Source organism: Coenobita brevimanus, chromosome 98, assembly GCF_032717465.1.
Source record: "Coenobita brevimanus isolate Jiangsu-jjx chromosome 98, ASM3271746v2, whole genome shotgun sequence".
Taxonomy (NCBI): domain Eukaryota; kingdom Metazoa; phylum Arthropoda; class Malacostraca; order Decapoda; family Coenobitidae; genus Coenobita; species Coenobita brevimanus.
The window spans coordinates 14,390,001-14,410,155 of NC_137051.1; the positions used below are offsets into that span (position 1 = coordinate 14,390,001).

Here is a 20,155-nt window from a genome sequence, read left to right on the forward strand (position 1 = left end):
TCGTCTGACCATACGAAGAATACAAAACAGTCGTGATCGCAGTGGTGCTGCTAACTTTCTAATGATCAGCTGAAAAAGACACGGCAGACTCAGAGTTTTAAGGTCAACGGAGAGTTGGCAAGCATCACTGCCAGCACCGCAGAATGTTTGTGTTATTGTGTCGAAATGTGAACAATTGGTGGGCAGTTGCTTTACGAGGTGTTGTTCAACCCGTCACTTCATAAATTTCCACGCAAGTAGTGCATACTATATATATATATATATATATATATATATATATATATATATATATATATATATATACAGAGAGAGAGAGAGAGAGAGAGAGAGAGAGAATATTTAGTGCTATGTACACAAAAATGTCTGTAATCTAAGTATCTTTCGAGTCCCCACCACTGGATAAGAATCTGGAGTCAAACAAAATCCTCTGAATATGTGGTAATCTTGGCACTGCTCCAGCGAGGACTGGAAAGGTATATTAAGCAGACAAACAGGGAAAAAAGGGGAGTTTATTTAGTTCAGGAAAAGAAGGAAGTACAGGAGAAAATCACTACAAATAATGTGGAAATGAACATGGACAGGTCAAGATTTTCGCAGAAGATGTAAAAGGAAGTCAATCTGGGTACGAGCAAGGCAACCTAGTGACTGAAGCGAGAAGAGGCAGAAAGCAAGACTGGGATGCAAAATTTCAAGCTTTGCAAGGACTAGATGTGCCAGTCTAACTGTCAACAGGAGAGAGTGGACAAGTCTGATAAAAACTTTCGTCATATATATATATATATATATATATATATATATATATACTCGTAGATATGAATGTATCTATGTGTACACTTGACTATTATATATATATATATATATATATATATATATATATATATATATATATATATATATTTACATCTCATCAGCTGTTTGAGTGTCCACTGCAGGACCGGCCTATCCCTACCGAAGTGGGGACGATACAGCCATTGTACTGTATCTCTACCAAGTGGCTTAGGCTGTCTAGTAGAGATTGTATGTAGGGTGAGAAGTGCTTGTAGGTGTAATTGTAGTGCTGGAATGGCTTTGGATGTGTGTGTAGTCTGTGAACCAAGTGTAATCGGCCTGCGCAAGCCCACTGGGTAGACGCATATTTTTTTATAGTATGCGACACTGGTTCGACCACAGCACCCCTTGTGTCCGCCAATGCAGTACGTGGCCTGAAGAACGCTCCCAAAGTTTATTACCCAGGCGGGGCGCGAACCCTCGTTCTTAAGTGTACGAACACGCACATTTTACCACTGTACCACAGAAGCTCACACACACACACACACACACACACACACACACACACACACACATATATATATATATATATATATATATATATATATATATATATATATATATAAAATCGGTATATATTCAGTACCTGTTGCTCTGGCCTCACCCCCACCAGTGCCCCTACCTTCCCCTCCCCATGGCAGTAGAGAACAGGGTTCAGTTGTCAGGTCTCATTGTATCTTAATTCGGTTCTTCCTGGTGCCCCCCAACCGGTGCTAATGCTTCATACGGGGGGAAATACCGCACAACTATTTCTATTGCCACCACAACATAGAGGGATGGCACATATTTCAGAAGTCATATTAACATCCTATTACTACTACACTGAGAACTCGTGGATACAATTTAGATTCAATGATTAGGTGGGATGAATAATACCTGTAATTTCTAATAACATATACTCCATAAACTATCAGTAGAAGCGTTATATATATCCAATGGTGTTACTATGCTTTTACGTCACTGTATCCTTATTACAGTAAATACTAGTAAACACAACACAGGCTCTACAGAAGTTAAATACCACACTATTATTAACCCTTTCATCCTCGCGTCGTATCTTGTATTACATTCCAGCTATCGCCAGACGATCTTATTCAGCTGAAGAAGCCAAAGGATCGTTAGTGTTAATATTTCACCACCCATCTCGTGGACAGAAACAACTCTACAGTAGTAGTGTTTTCCAGCTAAAGTCAGAAGATAACGTTCAGATGATCACTGGATTCACCGTTATCACGTAGGAACACTTAGACGGTCGGCAGGTCTACGATAAGTTGAAGAAAACTGTAGTTAAAAAGAATATTTAAAATGTTTCACGTACTGAAAGAGTAATCATCATCATCATCATCACTATACTAAACTCTTTTAGAGGGTGTGGGTGAGCAATGCACTTAGCATTTGCACAACGACAACGTCATAAAATTTTGATTTTCGTCTGGCTATCTCAAAACGACTTAAATTGTTCAGGGGAAAATAAAGTGGGGGGGGGGGTTAGGTATAGCCTTCATTAACCCCTTCTATATAAAAAGTCTTTCATAAGCTGATGAAGATAGTTTGGTGGTATAAAAAAAAAAAAGTAATCATACTGTAGGGGTTAACTCTCCTGATCAGGACAAACAATTATTTTTATTCCCGCTAACAACGGATTATTTTATTCAGCTGAGAGTGAGCGATAAGTGCCTCAGAGTGCTGACTTTTTGTCGCTATTAACTCACTATTGTGGCACCTCTAATACTTAATTCCAGCAAAGGTTAGACGATTTTACCCAGCTGCAAGTATCTGAAGTGCCTCGTCACTTTGGTCAGAATCGGACATACTTTGAAGCAAAATGTCATTCGGCCAGGTTCCGGGTATTCCGTTTCTCAAAGCCAGACGTGAAGCAGGTGGCAATGAAAAACGTTATGCCAAGAACGTGGCCTAATGAAATGGGGTGCTCTTCCTCAATTTTTTATCCTAACCTACACGATCTGGTAATCTGCAGCAGATTAAGTCCGATTCCTACCTCACTGTGACGAGGACCTTAAACACTGCATTTTCAAGTGAATAAAGTTCTCCAACGTTAGTTGGAATACCATCTTAAGAGTTATCCCATGCATGAGAATTAATGGTCACAATACTAACACTTTCAGGCTCTTAATACTCACTCTCAGCTGAATACAATCGCCTAGGGTTAGTGGGAAAATAATGTAAGATGCGATCATCGCCCTTGTCAGTGACCAGTTAGAACCGGCTGACCAGTTGCATTCGTAATGGGGTTAACCGACGCCTCTGTTCCCACCTCAACCCACCAAGATCACATACAGTATAGGCTACCCTTATACTTTACCCCTTGTCAATTTTATTCCTGCTACCACCAGAACGAACATAAGATCCCCTCGAAGTCTGTCTTTAACCTCTGCAGTTAACTACCATCACTATTAACTTAACCTAACCTACCCTGGGGGCCAGACGGATACTTAATGAGACTAACTGATGCCTTTGTCCACCATACCCCACCCCACCCTACCCTGCAGGTACTACTGTATGCCGCACTGCTTCACCCCTACATTACACCGACATTTTGTTCCTGCCCCCACCAAACAAAGTAAGGAGATCCCCCTCGAAGTGATGGGAATCATGAAAAGCCTCTCCTAACTTCATGTGAATAAAATCATCAAAATAAGGAAAAACAAAATGAAGACGTCATCGTACTGAAGGTATTAATGAAGGTAACTGATGCCTCTGCAAAACCCCTGCCCCCCTTCCATCACATATATGTACCGTACTGGTTTACCTCTTCACTACTTTTGTCATCTGTTCTTGCTGCCACTAAAAGAATTTAACTCTCAGCTCGAAGACTTCTCACCCGAACTGAATTAACACATACGGTAAGGTGTTTGCAAAGGTAATATATATATGCACACACACACACAAACATATATATATATATATATATATATATATATATATATATATATATATATATATATGTGTGTGTGTGTGTGTGTGTGTGTGTGTACACACACACACACACACACACACACACACACACACACACACACATATATATATATATATATATATATATATATATATAAGACGTCCTCGGGATGGGGTTATTAGTTCCCTACTGGTCAAACCGGTCGGGGGGACTAAGTTTGCGCGGTTCCGTCAGTACGTCAGTACGTCCGTCAGTCCGTCCGCAATTTCGTGTCCGCTCTGGAACTTCCACATGCATGGACAGATTTTGATATAACTTCACACAACTGTTCCATACAATGAGGGTGTGTTGCGCGCAACAACCAGCCATATACTTCCAAGGTCAAGGTCACACTTGGGGCTCAAACATGGTCGGGTGTTGTCAGACTTAACACCCATACCTACATTCGTGTCCGCTGTGTTGTCTGGGGAGATCAATGAATGGCTGTACATACGTACTGCTATCATACCCACATTGAATACACAGTACAGTACATATTATATATAGTTATCATCCGACAGGGGACTTTGTACTGCATGACAATACTTGGCAGGGACTTGTTTAAGAGTTTCTAACTCCTTTACTCTAGAATGTCTGTGAGATAAATTAAAACGACTGAGTAAAAAGACATCCTTCGGGTGAATGGATTACTCAGCATAGCAGAGTCACCCTCGATGTGACAGGATTATTTGATGGCTACCTAACCTCTGCAGTTAAAGAAGTCTCCCCAAACTGAATAAAATCGTCTGGAGATCTATCTATCTATCTACATACCTACGCTGCTTCCCCCAAAGAAAGGGGGATAGCCATGACAGAACGACACACTCGCAATTTACTCATCCACACACACACACACACACACACACACACACACACACACACGTTTATTCGCATTTTAGCCCCATGGGGAGAAGGGACAGATCCTCACTGCACCACACTGCACGAGCATCAACTGCGCAGTGCAATCAGCGACATCCTCGGCAAGGTCCGACAGCAGAGCTGGTTTACCCCTGCCACATCATAATGGACCTATCCCCTTACCCGCACCTGACCTGATCAGCTGATCAGACCTAATGCGGAAGAATATGCCCTCAGGGCTGTGTCACCATTTATTCATTCACAATTTCTCTACAATCACTCCTATCACGTGCAGCCACTCTTCAATGCTCTACAGACATCCCTTTCACATCTAACGCTCTCTTCACAATGTCCATCCATCCTATTCGTGATCTTCCTCCCAGCCTTACACCTCTCACATCCGATCCAGTTTATCTTTTTCACCAATCGCTCTTCATCCATTCTCCTCACATGGCCAAACCATCGCAACACTCACTGCTCAATTCGATCTGCCATTTCCCACATAACTCCAGTTCTCCTTCGCACTTCATCATTTCTCTCTCGATCCATAAGCGTCACTCCACACATACTCCTCAGACACCTCATCTCCATTACATTCACATTTTTCCTCTCTGCTACACCCATATTCCATGTTTCAGCCCCATATAGGCAGTCGGTACCACCACACTCTCATACAGACTTCTCTTTACATCCATTCTATGCAAACGACATCTAAACACTTTTCATTCCTCCCAGCACCTTTCCAAATTCATTCATTCTAAACTTCACTTCCACATCTGTTCTTCCATCCACAGCAACATGTGACCCTAAATACTGCAAATACTCTACTTCCTCAAGCAACTCACCATTCAAAACTATATTCATCCTTCTACCATCTACCGACCTCGTACACTTCATCATTTTACTCTTATTCTCATTTACTCTCACGAATAAAGTACTGACACTCGTCCTGCGTTCTGAAGGGGTTAATGGGCTAGTTGGTATAATCACACCACGTTAATAGGTTTCCTCAAAGGTAAACAATTTGGTCAGACGATAACAGGAATAACCTAAGGAAGACGTGCTATAAATATACCTTAAAAATTTGGGGTGAAATGCCGCATATCTAAATACGAGTATAATTGCGTCACTGTATATGCTCGTGTGTGTGTGGTGGGAGAGGGGGTATTACACATCAACATACGATAAAAAGAGTTGCCACATGCTAGACTATACGGTTTACTTCTTCCAAAAGGGATTGGTAACACCTACAGCAAGACAGTATGTCACCACAAGCAATGGCTACAGCCAGTACTGCTAATATTTAAATATGAAGATGATAAAATACTAATCTCCCTGGGACATCACGACCTTTACTGATCATTTAGATCCCCATCGCCTTCCTCCAGCACCATATGTTTGGGAGCTAGTGTATCTACATTTCACCTACTGTACTTACACAAAAACATACAAGGCACTACAAAAATATCAAGGAATATAGCCTATTAGCAGGCAGAATAGCCAAGAGTGAAATGATTATATATATATATATATATATATATATATATATACAGTTTCTACTGGTAAAAATAATTATATATATATATATATATATATATAGTATATACAGTTTCTACTGGTAAAAATAATTATATATATATATATATATATATATATATATATATATATATATATATATATATATATATATATATATATACTGGTAAAAATAATTATATATATATATATATATATATATATATATATATAGTGGGGGCGCTCACCATCCACTCACTTGATGTAGTGCTGCTCTCGGGTGTCTGCCCTTTCCTCTCCTCCCTCCTTCTTTCCATCCATCCTCTTCTGTCTTTCTTTCCTTCATTCTTTCCTCTTCTGCCTGCGGGTGACTTTACACTATCTTGTGTCTTTCTTTCCTTCATTCTTTCCTCTTCCTTCTGCCTGTGGGTGACTCTACACTGAGTGACAAGCCAAATGGTTTCCTGTACACCAGGAAACCGTTTACTACGCTGGATGGTAACCATATAACCAAATTTTGGCTCCTGGTGGTTTAGTGGGTAATAAAGGTGCTCCAGTCGGATTGAGCCGGTGAAGGTTTATGTCCAAGGGGTGGTTGGGGTTTATTGCTCCCGTAATGCCACTCAGGGATGAGTGAGGCTGGTCACTCTCATCGTAAATGCCAAGACCAACTTTCCTAGTCCTGGGCTCCTACGCTCCTCATGGGGAAACGTAGGATTGGATGATACAGTATATATATATATATATATATATATATATATATATATATATATATATATATATATATATATATATATATATATATATATATATATATCGAACCTTACTACACAACGCAAAAACCAATAAACATACTGACTCTTGCACGTAGTTTACCCACCTTAAGAAACAAAAATATACCAAGCACAGAAGAACCGGCAACCGTTCAGAGGGAAAGCAGTGACTTGGTGCAGGTAAAATACAGACTGCGGCCAAGAAGTAGGTAGGTAGCTTGGAGGGTACGGTAGGTAGGTAGGTAGTGGTGCACTTATGAGGCTTTACAAGAATGTCACCCTGACCCTCTGCCAACTCTCGAGGGACCAGAAGCTAGCAGATAAACCACAGATAAACGCCGTGCTTGAATACCTCTCCACTCTGATAACGCTGAGGGTTCATTGATCAGGATAATGATATCTTTCTCGTTCATCGCCACCAAAATAGTTGAATACGAACGATAAATCGGTGTGGTATGAAGGTAACGCGCCCCTCACAATACTCATTCTTAAAATAAACAAAGGAGTTGCCAGATACGTTTTTTTTTCACCACCTGGTTTAATTATATTTTTAGGTAAAAGTTTCCACCGTAAGAAGGGTAACACAAGTTGCGGGCACACACACACACACACACACACACACACACACACACACACACACAATAACACGTGACAGTTTGTTTGGAGAAATGCAGGAGTTTATCTTCATCAGTTAACCCTTCAATGACGTATTATTTAGCTTTTTCTTCCTACCTCCAGATGATTTTATTTAATTTCAGAGATGTCTGTTCGTGAAGGAAAAAAATGAAGGCTGCATCTGACCCCTCCAGTTCGAAAAGTCCATCATGAGGTAAAAAAAAAAAAAAAAAAAAAAAGGCGAGTAAAATATTATTTACAATTATTCACTGGACTGATGGACCAAAACTAATGGCAAGGCACCTATAAATCTTCCGATATACTGATGTAGGAAAGTGACACTCACTTTAACTTGGCCCAAATTTTCATCATTTTTTAACATATTTCACGTAGCTCAGAAGAAAATGACAATATTGTGGCTCTATATAATTTCTCTATCACTCATCTATATAATTTCTGTATCACTCATCTATATAATTTCTGTATCACTCAACATTCAAAATAGATGGATGGATCGCAATTTTAGGATAGCGTAAAGTGAACAGAATAAAGTTTTAACAATTAGAGTATGGTGATTCTCCCTTCATTAGCAATTATCTTCACAGTAAGATATCCACTCTCTCTCTCTCTCTCTCTCTCTCTCTCTCTCTCTCTCTCTCTTTCAATGCGTTTAAGATCGTATGAGTGCCTGATTTTCTTATATACACAATACGAAAGCCAATCCATACTTGGGCAAAACGTATTTCATCACCAATATATCCCCCTAATAAAACCTTACTGGACATAAATTACTCATACTTTCATTCTTCCTGCGGTAACTACGCTAAAATTCCACAGTATCCCCACCCACTGGAAGGGCTAAAACTATGAATACGAGAAGATTTGCAAAGAATAATATCACTCCATTATACAGTTCATCAATTACGGTATGAAACTGTACCACAACACACTGAAAATTCTGTTGGGCTCCGAAGATAGCATCGCTGTGTTATCAATGTCAATGCACTCTGTCTCGTTACATATAATGACGTGGATCAGTATTTACGTCAGCAACTATAACTTAAGTGTGTATGTGACTCGGTTCCAGATTGTCTAAGGGACTGCTTGATGATAATTTTAACTCACACAGCTACCAAAAACTTCCAAGCATATTTAGACTGAATATTAAAGAAGAAAAAAAAAATGTTAAATGATGTGATAACAGTTCTTACTGAACTAATTTAGGCTTTCGTGAAATCTGGTTCGGATGCTATATAAATACACCAGTTCCTACAGATAAAAAACGACTGAAGAAAAGTCGGCTTCTCGATCATTCTCACAGCGATAGCATTAGTGATGATATCAGACACAACCCAATGAAGTATTTTTCTATTTTATTATCTCTAGGGGATAGTATTCCCCTAACGATAACCTATTCGATCCGCAAGGGTTGGGTATTACCTACATTAACCCCCTCACTACATAATGTCTTCCCTAATGCGGATTAGAGTCGTCAGGAACCAACAAAAATAAACTTAGAAAAAATACGTCATCGACCTGGAGGGGTTCACTTAAAAATTTACAGCAGACACAAGTTAACGAGTCATAGAGAGAAGAATGACAACCAGAATTTTATTAATATTATTATTATTATTATTTTGTGGTAGGTGGGGGTGCTCACCATTCACTCACTTGATGTAGTGCTGCTCTCAGGTGTCTGCCCTTTCCTCTCCTCGATCCTTCTTTCCTTCCATCCTCTTCTGTCTTTCTTTCCTTCATTCTTTCCTCGTTTTTCTGCTTACAGGTGGCTCTGCACTCCCTCTTCTGTCTACACTGAGTGACAAGCCAAATGGTTTCCTGCAAACCAGGAAACCATCTACTACGCTGGGTGGTAATCATATAACCAAATGATGGCGCCTGGTGGTTTAGTGGGTAATTAAGGCGCTCCAATCGGACTGAGCCGGTGAAGGTTTATATGCAAGGGATGGTTGGGGTTTATTGCTCACGTAATGCCACTTAGGGATAAGTGAGGCTGGTCACTCTCATCTTAAATGTCAGGACCAACTTGCCTAGCACCGGGCACCTACGCTCCTCATGGGGTAAGGTAGAATTGGATGATGAATGGATGGATGGATGGATTATTAGTCAATTTACAGTACGGTTCCAGCTGTACAGAAGAAAAAATATTGTCGGTATAAGATATACAAGATGCTATTTATGCTAACCAATATATTACGGTAAACACACACACACACACACACAATATATATATATATATATATATATATATATATATATATATATATATATATAAACACACACACACGAAAATAATTATATGCAACAGACGAAACACATCAGCTAATATTCACAGGCTTCTACAATTCGCTTGGCTGAATAAAATTGTCTGATAACACACAGAACTCTAGTGTTGCCAAGACTGGGTTCACAGACTTTACTAATACATCTCAGGCTCCTTCTATACTGTATAGTAAGCCCATGAAAATACGCTCTCAGATGTCGTATCCCAAGTGACAGAAGAGGCTTCGTAAAACCTCTTCCTCAGCGATTTATTCAACTTATTACATTTTTTCATTCCCTGTATCTTATTTATACCGTTTTAATATCCACATATTTCCCATTATTGTTATGAAAGGATACTTTGGGTGCACTGTGCAAAATAAATAGCTGAGGAAAAGGTGTTTCCGAATGCTCAAGTCACCGGCAATGCGTCCCCATGTGATAGGAATGTTGGACATGAGAAAGTCAGGAGCAGAGAGGAGCAAGCTGAAAGATACCAGTGCAGTGGATCGAGTGTCGTATTGTTAGCGGCACTGCTGGCTTCGTGGCACTCTATTCTTTGTTACTTGTTTTGCATAATCATTCTTTCAGGTTCTCTTGTATGCTGCTTATATCGCTTTAATATCGACGGCGTGCATCAGGAACACATATACAGTATATATACATACAGAGAGAGAGAGAGAGAGAGAGAGAGAGAGTACAAAGGAAAGCAAACAGCAGCAAACCTGTTGGTCCTTTCGTGGCTGTTTGGTGTACGGAAGGTTATAACTAACAAAACTAATCTATCAGATAAAGACAATGATAGAAAGGCAGTGTGTGTTCTTACCTAACTGTTCTTACCTCATTATATCTTTACAGGAATGAGTCAAGCTCGTACTGTCCCGTGTATTAAACCACTTTTATCATACATATCCTTAAATATATGAATTGTTTGGCACACTATTTCATTCGGTAGTGCATTCCACTGATCAAATGCCCTATTTGGTCAACTAAATTTCCTTACGTCTTTATCACCTCTCATTTCATGCAGTTTTTTGCAGTGTCCTCTTCCTGATATTTCCCCATAGTTTATGTAATAATTTATGTCTATTTTGATATGCATTTATATAGCATAGTCATGTCTCCTCTTTTCTTTCTCTCGTGTAGTGTTGGCAGATTCAGTTTTTGAAGTCTTTCTTCGCAGCTTAGACCCCTTACGCCTGGTACCCATCTTGTAGCGGCCCTTTGAAATTTTTCAATCTTATCTATGTGTTTCTTGAGATGAGGATTCCAGACTACTGATGCATACTCTAGGGTTGGTCTGATGAATGATATTATCTTTCTCAGCATGTCTTCATTTATGTATGTGAATGCTATTCTCAAATTTGCAAGCAGTGTATACATATTTCGTACCTTCTCACTAATGTGGTCATTCGGAGATAGTCTGTTATCGATAATCACACCTAGGTCCTTCTCTCTTTCTGATACCGTATGTGCAGGATTTTACTTCCTAACTTATAATCCCCATCTGGTCTTTTTCCACTTTTACCTAAATTACATGACACTTGTCCACATTGAATTTCATTTGTTATTTGTTCCTCCATTCATGAAGTCTATTTAATTCTTCTTGTAGCTCTCTACAAGAGTCTGTGTTAGTAATTCTTATTTGTATTTTTGCATCATCAGCAAACATATTAAGACAGCTTTCATATCCAATGTTGCTATCTACAGTATGTCATTTATATACACTAAAAACATAACTGGTGCCAGCACTGTGTGTGTGTGTGTGTGTGTGTGTGTGTGTGTGTGTGTGTGTGTGTGTGTGTGTGTGTGTGTGTGTGTGTGTGTGTGTGTGTGTGTGTGTGTGTGTGTGTGTGTGTGCGGGCGTAGAATAAAGTGCTATGGAAGATGATAGAGAACCTTTTATATTTGCAGGCTATAATCCTAGGGAGTTTACCCAGTGGCGTGGCAGACCTCTTACCATCTCTTTCTTACCGACTTATTTTCCATACTAAACTTTAACATTTTATTAAACGTTATTTATATCATTTTATTTTCCATACTAAACTTTAACATTTTATTGCACGTTATTTACATCATTTTAGCCCCCTCCATCCGTTGACGTACTTTATAAATGTTGGTATTGTACTGCAATTGTTCTAACCAGACAAGATCCATAACCGCTACGTTCATGGTCAAATGCAGTCAGATCGGGGTTTATCTGACTGGTAACCAAGGAGATTCTTCCTGCCACATATCTTTCATGCTCATCGATTTTCATCCAGGTACGATATAGTATGCAGTTTGTGAGAGTAGCCCTATAAACTATTTTATTCTGCTTGGGAGACTTTTCGAACTGGAAAGGTTAGACGCAGTTTGCATTAACCCATTCACTATCCGATCTCTCTCAAGTTGAGTAAACCCGTCTGAAGATACCAAGAATACACCAGAAATTACATCACAGATCTGAAGGGGTTAACGCAGACATACTTTGCATAAATACCACACAAGAGGCTACGAGGTACTATCGCCAAGAAAGAGGTGTTACGAAATCTCCAATGTCCGTATTCTCGATGGCTTAAACTCAGAAGAGGGTTTCTAGCGTCTAGCACCCCCTCCTTAACCCCATCACCCTGATAGCGTATTTTTAAATTTCATTCTGGCCACTATTACACTACTTTATTCAATTTGCAGGAGTTCCCTATTTGTGAAGACGTTTAAGAATGCTACATATAACCCCTCCACATAGTTCAAAAACTCTCTTCCATGCTATGGAAAATAGTCTGGTGGTATGAATGAATAAATAAACCATGTCATTAATTACTGTCGCCATTTCTTGCTCCTTCTAGACGATTTTTTCAGTTTAAGTGAGATTCTTCTAGCTATGGAAATTAGATATAGTTCATACCTTCCATAAAGGGAGGGTTTTCCTACACCTGAAGAAAAAAAAGTCTGAATGATGCAGGAATAAACTAACAACTTACCCGCTTCAAGGAATTAATGTTCTATTTCAGATTTTACCGTCCACATTATTACTTACTTGTATGAGAATTATATTTCTATACATAATCAACATATAATGAACCAGCAACATAAAAGAAAATAAAAACGTACCTGATACAGAAATATACTAGTAAATGAAAGTTGCTAGGGTGCATCTTTAACCGACGAGAATGCTGGCTAATATCTACGTTTTTAAAGTGGGAAAATAAAAGTAAAGAACACCAAAGATTGTATAATAGTAAAATAACTATTAGTACGAACACACATCATGGTGAAAGGGGTAAACAATCTCCATTAACCCTGTCATTTAAATTTTTCTTATATTTTTGGCTACTTTCTGAGGATTTTATTCAGCCTGTGGAGACCTCTCGTGGTAAGGGGATTAAAAGCAAACTCCAGCAACCCCTTCGGAACGACAACGTCTTTTTAATTTTCTTCTTCCTTCCACCAGATAATTGTGCTCAGCTTGGGTGAGGCATCTGGTAGTGAAGGGGAGAATAACCTACTCTAGACAGGAGGCCAACGCAACACTCTAGATTAGTTGAGCAATCAAGTCACACACACACACACACACACACACACACACACACACACACACACACACACGCACGCACGCACGCACGCACGCGCGCACACACACACACACACACACACACACACACACACACACACACACACACACACACACACACACTCTCTCTCTCTCTCTCTCTCTCTCTCTCTCTCTCTCTCTCCAGTAATAACAGCAAAGTCAAGATAATTCTCCCAAACCCAGTCGTGCCCAGCCTCTCCACAACACAAAGCGACATGAACGACGACAAGAATCCGGTGTTCAAAGAATGATTTGTTGATAAGCTGGGAAGTCCATCAATGGGGGAGGGGGACGTGGCTGGAAGTGGAGGAGAGGGGGTGAGATGAGGCCGTGAGGGAGATGAGGGCCTGAGGTGATGGAGGGAATGTGGGGAACGAGACGATAAGCAATGACGAGGGTGGGAAGGGGTGGGGTTAAGAAGGTAGGGAGGGGGGAGGGGGACACGGAGGAGACAAGTGGATGAGATAAAAAACTGGGGTGAAGAGGGTGGGAAGAAACGAGTATATGGGGCATGGGGTAAGTATGGTTAGCGAGGGAGGGTGGGGTTATGGGGAAGACGAGTAAATAGGTGATAAAGAACTGGGGTGAAGAGGGTAGGGAGAAATGGGGAAACGGGACAAGGGGTGGGTAGGGAACTGACAGAGTGGGATGGGGTGGGGATGTGGGGGAAGAATGGTGGTTATGTGATGAAAAGGGTAAGGTGGAATGGGGATATGGAGTAAAGGGGTGAACAGAGGATGAAGAGAGTGAGGAGGGATGGGAGGTGTTTAGGAAATGAAGAGGGTGGGGGGAATGGAGATGTAGGGGAAACTGGTGCTTAGGAGATGAAGTGGGAGGGAAGGAATGAAGAAGTTGGGTGAACGGGTGATTAAGGGAGGATCTGGAAAAGTGAGATGGAGAGGAGAGCAAACTGAGTGGATAAGGGTGGAAGGGGAGCTGTGGTAGTTGGTGAATAGGGGGTTCTGATGAGGAAGGAAGGGCGGGATGGGATGAGGATGGGGATATGAAAGGAAGGGATGGGAGGTCAGGATCAGTGATGAAGAGGAAGATGAGAAGTGGAATGGTTAGGGGATGCTGGGTAAAGGACAGATGTGTGGGGGATGGGGTGCTTGTGGAATGCAGGCAGAGGAGGGATGTGCGAGGATGTAAGGAGATGTGAGGATATAGGAGAAGAGAGAGGACATGAGATGTGAGAAGTGATTACGGAGATAAATAAGCATAAACTCACAGCTGAGACTATGCTGTAATGTCTATCACCAGATGCTTTAAACCCAAAAGGGGTGCCCACCAAACAAACCTCTCCACATCACTCTATCCAATGTACTGTGCTGGTCTCAGTTTATTTTGAGCTGGATAAAAGGAGCTGATAATAAAGGGTGTGGTAAGGAAACTGAGAAAAAGGGGCGAGATGTAATGCATGGTTTTAAACGTGGCTGTGATGTAAAGTAGCCTTGAAGGATTAGACTGACATGGAAGAAGATGCCTCAAAAAATGTACTTCCAGAGGTGAGAAAGTAGCTATGCACACATAAAGATACATGAATCAGTAATTAATGAAGAATATGATAAAAGAAGCCAAGAAGGCTAGATAAGTAAGGTAGAAAGATATGTAATCAGTTCTGGAATGACAAAAGAAATACCGGTACTACAAGCTAGTGAAGAAAACCAAAGAATTCACAATGAATGAAGCTGTGGGGGTAAAGTTCGGACTTTTGATGGTAGTGTGCAAGAGACTGAGGATGATGCAGCTGACACAGAGACTATTTTAACTGCCATCAAAAAAGAAAACGCAGTACGGGTATATATGAGCTGAAGTATGGATGGGGGCAGTGGTTATGTGACATGTAACCCTTCAGCCAGTGGTGAATGACCAACAACTTGTGTGCTAATGTGTCTTCATGGACTACACCAAACTGATTTCTAAATTCCTAGAATTATGATTGGTCACCCTCATTTCAAATAGGCTACCTAGACTAAATAGCCCAGCTCACTTTTATTTTACTCCTCATGGGACAATCTGAGATTGAATGATGGATGGATGGGTGGACGATAGAGAGGATATTTGTAATTCTTTATGGTTTCATTCACATAACTGTATTGTATAAAGCTACTGTACATAAAAGTCAGTACATTCACTTTACTGTACTTTTAAAGTTTAAACTTTCCAGGAAGCAATTCCTGAAGTTCAGTGGGTACGCAGCTACAACCTGCTTCACATGCTCTCAGTAATGATAGTGACAGCAAACGTGTAAATTCATTCATCCACTCCGTTAGGTAGAGCCATGTACATTATATTAAGTAAGAATAGCAATTCTGTCATTACACACACCTTCATGTTGCTAATTAGCTATAAAGCAAATGTTTGTACAGGGAATTACAACAACTTCAAAGATGTTATCAATATGAGGCTGCTCATGAATACACAGGTCTCAGTCCACACATGGCTGATTACCTATATTCGCTACTTGCTGAGAAAGTGCATGTTATTTATCATTCAACCACCATCATATGAGACATGATTGCCTTCAACACCTGTCATTCCCTAGTCAATTTTTTCTTTAATTCTCCATAATATATACGGTAATGATTTTCCATTCACTTTATAAAAAACCAAGAATGAATTCTTAGACAACTCTTTACCACAGCTGCTGAAACCTTCATGATGAGGATAAAGTGTCATCATCATACAAATCATTTATGATAACCAAATTCTACGAAAGTACCGTAATTATATGTTTGCAACCCCTGCCCCCCCAAAAAGTGAAGACATTCCTCAGTGCAATATTTGTTCAGCCTTAAATGTTGAGCAGATGTACTGATAGACATCCAAAACTTGGTATACAGTGCTGTAAATTACTGTATAATGCAATAATTATCTTTCTCTAGTAATTATTTTCCTCCCATACGTGATAAGAGCCGTAGATCTAGTTAAAATAACTTAAAAAAATATTCAGGTTTTGAAATACAGTACATCCATGGTTCCTCTCATTCAATAGCATTCATGATTAGGATAAGGTGGAAGGGAGTGCATCTTGTTTTTATCATGATGCCTTACCCAGACAAGGGGTGTCTAATGCAAATGCTTATGGTCACATTTCATAAAAGATATAAGAATTATCAGGATATCACTCTAGGATGTATTTTTAGGCTTTGTGGTGAGTTCTTTTTTTCTTCAGTTTTACATACTTGGTCATATATATAGTGTATAGCTATACATTATTTGCAATTCTTTTTTTTAATACTGCATCACACTTTTCCCTTTTGACCATAAATTTTCCACTCAAATCACTCTTCCTTCCTTACCCCAGCTGTGCATTCTAGGGATGTTAAAATTTTCACTCTGCCAAACTGCTAGGTAAGTATATATATATCATACTGAATAAACTCTAATCAAGATAGATGCATTTGATATTCCTATGCACACATATCCATACCAGTGACTGAACATTCATATCTGAACTAGGTCTATGCAGATCCATCTCCACTAAACAATGCTGATAACTTCATGTGTATAAAAGTGGATTAGATCTTATTGCTACCACTGAAAAGGGTGGTTCTATAATATTTGGATGTGGATTCTGAGCAGCTTACAACAGTTTGAAAAATGTTTCCTTTGGCCCTGGGCCACGGGGTCAGCCAAAGGAGAGATGCCCCTCCCTCCACCTCGTCAAAAGGGAGGGAAGCAAATCTGTACCATAACTAACGTAACACCGTTTGAGAAAATCAAGAAAAACCTTTGAAAAAACTTTCTACCTCTAGGTCTCCATAAAATATAATTGATTTCTCTGAGTTTTCTAAGCACTTCCCTCCCCATAAAAAATATATATATTTATATATATATATATATATATATATATATATATGCCTGCCCTCCTGTCTTCTTATTTCTCCCATCTTTCCTGTCACTTCTTATTGCTTTTCTTTCCTTTACAGGTGGCTTTACATTGAGTGACAAGCCAAATGGTTTCCTGTAAGCCAAGAAATCATTTACAACGCTGGGTGGTAACCATATAACCAAACCATACGTGCTCCCTACGTGTCAATAAGTGGGTTGGTGGAGGATTAGTGCCCCTCTCCATAAAACAAGTAACTCAAAGTCAAACGGCCACCCCTTACGGGATTATGGCGTCTGGCAATAGATAGATAGATAGATAGAAGTATTTAAGATACAATGTTAGTACTAGGTGGAATAATTCAGTTTTTTTTTTTTTTTTTTTTTTGCAGGGGAGTACAGTATAATGCTTATTCATCCAAGTATTATGGTATATATATTTTTTATTCTCATTGCATCTGCACTGAGGGGAAAAAAAAAAAAAAATTATCACAAACATTAAACTCTTCCCACAAACAGTCTACACAAAATGAACATACCATAGCTTTCTCACTTATGAAACACAATGTATAGTACAGTTTTACACTGATTTATTCTAACTATTTTGGATAAAATTACTATCTATCTATTGCCAGACGCCTCAATCCCGTTTGGGGTGGCCACAAACAAATCGCCTCCAAGTCACCCTGTCCCCCGCCATTTCACTGCCCTGCTCCCAACTCACACACCCCTCTCTCATATACCTCTCCACCCCATCCCTCCATCTCATCCACGGCCTCCCCCTCCCTCTTCCCCCTTCCACCTCACTCACATACACTCTCTTCATCAGTCTTTCAATAGTTGTAAAAGTGTTCAAATATAACCAATACAAGAAATTCCTTTATATGGTGTTCCAATACTTCCGCCTTCCCTTTCATATCCTCAGACCACTGAAATGACAGTCTATGCTGACCTTCTTGATAAGACATACTTCAACTGCTAAGGGAGCCGACTGATACCAGTACATTTGAATAGAAAAATACTGAGGTAATCACCCAAAAATGTTGCTTTCACTACATCTTATGAGGCCCTCAAGGTCAAGTCCCATGAGGCTTTCATGGTTAAGTCTCATGAGGCTTTCATGGTTAAGTCTCATGAGGCCTGACCTTTGTAATATTTACCTTCTATGATGTAGGTTTACAGCCTGTTTAATATAATCAAAATTACTCACTTCTGCAACATTTAACCTCTTCAACTCCGGGACATACTTTAATTCTGGCTACCCAGCAGATGATCTGATACTGTCTAAGGGATACCTCTTGTAGTTAGGGTTAATAAAGGTTACATCTAATCCCTCCTGTTCAGGTCTTTCCTCAACTGAACATGACTGTCTTGAAACAGCAAGAATAAATATGAAATACTGGGTATGTCACAGGACTGGAGAGGTTAAAAAGCTTTCCTTTGATAATTTGAACAATTTATATAGAGCACAACATAAAATATGGTATGGTATTACAAGAGTGAGCTCTCACAATTCTTAACAAAAAATAAAATCATGGACACTTACCAGTATCATATTCATGACTCTCCATTAAAGGTGCATCCAGTGAAATTACCAGGGATATATAAGGATTTCAGTGTAAATACTTAAAAGCTTCTGAGTACTAAAACAATACAATATTTCTATATATAATTTCAGAACAAACTGTGACTGAAAACTAATAGGCATCCAGACACAAAGTATAAAATGCTATGGTACATGTCAAAAGACTGCATAGTTTCATTTACAGCACTACTTCCACAATGGTTCACAGCCTTGAGGAGAATCAACTGTGTGTAGTAAGTAGAGCAGTATCAGTGAAAGTATTAACAAATAATTAGTTTGCCCAATACTGACCTTGAACTGCCACACTTCCAAATCCTACAGTAATCTACATATATATTGAAAGAATAACCGTTTCTTTGCCCCCGATGAAATAAAACTACAGTACTTTCACTCTCCACTAAATTACTTCAATATAAATGGTCTTTCAGGCGATTTAAGTTGCAAGTTTAAAACCTAGTTTTCCTACAACCAAAGCATAAATGGCAAAGGTGATCAGTACCAGGATTACGTATCTGATTTAATTCTAGCCTTTCCAATGACATTAATTATAAAGAAAGTTGACCAACTGCAGTTTAAACATACCTTCATTCATTCTGGACCGGTGTAGTGTCGCCCTAGCCATTAATCAAGAAAACAATTCGGTACTTGTCACTTCCTTGGTCGCTGTAACCGAGTCAGCTGCGTGCGTGTAAACAAAACAGGCTAGCCAAGTTGCCAACATCATTGATAACTTTCGATAATATCATATTTGGATTTGTTCCCTGTTGCATTCTGTTTATATGTTTAAAAGCAGCATAAAATAGCAGCTTACAAGATACAAGTTATTATTTTTGGTATTTCTAAAAAAGAAAAAAAAAAATGAATAATATAAAGTGATGCTGACCAGTAAATTCGAAATATCAATTTCACATCACCTCTGAAGTTGCCAATTATTTCATTTCGTTTCTATTTCATATATATTTATATAATTGATAAGTGAGTTTCATCATACATAAATTAGTTGTAACTAGAGAAAACGGTAGGATACAAAATTACTGAAAGGGAAACTAAGAGAAATGCAACACCACGCCCTGCAAGTTTTATAAGCATCAAACACATATTCCCCTCAGTTACAATCCCTTCCACCTTCACCTTTCCTCACACTATTTATATAAATGAGATACAAATACAGAAATACATAGATATAGATAAGGTTAGCTAAATTCAACATGACGAACTGGTCTCTTGCCAGTTACAATCTTTCATTAATTCTTGTTATGAACCCTCATGTCCCATTAAATGAGTGTATCCCAGTTTCAATCATCATTTCGTTTCATGTCATTATTTCCTTAACATTTTGT

The 20,155-nt window shown here is 39.3% G+C and overlaps 1 protein-coding gene across 1 annotated transcript in view; it reads right to left on the reverse strand.

Moving 5' to 3' along the window:
* LOC145414119 (solute carrier family 41 member 1-like) overlaps window positions 1-19,495 on the reverse strand; it is a 96,651-nt gene extending 77,156 nt beyond the window's left edge. Inside the window, exon 1 of the mRNA XM_080283677.1 lies at window positions 19,398-19,495. The gene's annotated coding sequence lies outside the window, so the exon portion shown is untranslated. The remainder of the gene's footprint in view (window positions 1-19,397) is intronic.
* Between the last annotated feature and the right edge of the window lie 660 nt (window positions 19,496-20,155).